Here is a 396-nt window from a genome sequence, read left to right as displayed (position 1 = left end):
GCGTATTGGTTCGTACCAGCGGCGTATTGCTTTTTTTCCAGCGGCGTATTGTTTCGTACCAGCGGCGTATTGCTTTCCGTAACCTCGAAAAACACAAAGTGCCAGCGGCGTGTTGCTTTGGAAAATAGAGCCAACATCAGCGGCATTCCGGCCTGTGCTCGGTTGGGCACGGAAACGCGACTGACCAATAGGAAGGTTAATTTTCGCCGAATGCAACGTCTGATCTTTCTATATCATGGTTTTGCAACGTCTGATCTTTCTAAATCGCGATAGTGCAACGCTTGATCCTTCTAAATCGCGTTAGTGCAACGCTTGATCCTTCTAAATCGCGTTAGTGCAACGCTTGATCCTTCTAAATCGCGTTAGTGCAACGCTTGATCGTTCTATATCGCGTTA

Source organism: Megalopta genalis, unplaced genomic scaffold (genome assembly GCF_051020955.1).
Source record: "Megalopta genalis isolate 19385.01 unplaced genomic scaffold, iyMegGena1_principal scaffold0287, whole genome shotgun sequence".
NCBI classification, from domain to species: Eukaryota; Metazoa; Arthropoda; class Insecta; order Hymenoptera; family Halictidae; genus Megalopta; species Megalopta genalis.
Note: the sequence above shows the minus strand (reverse complement) of the source record.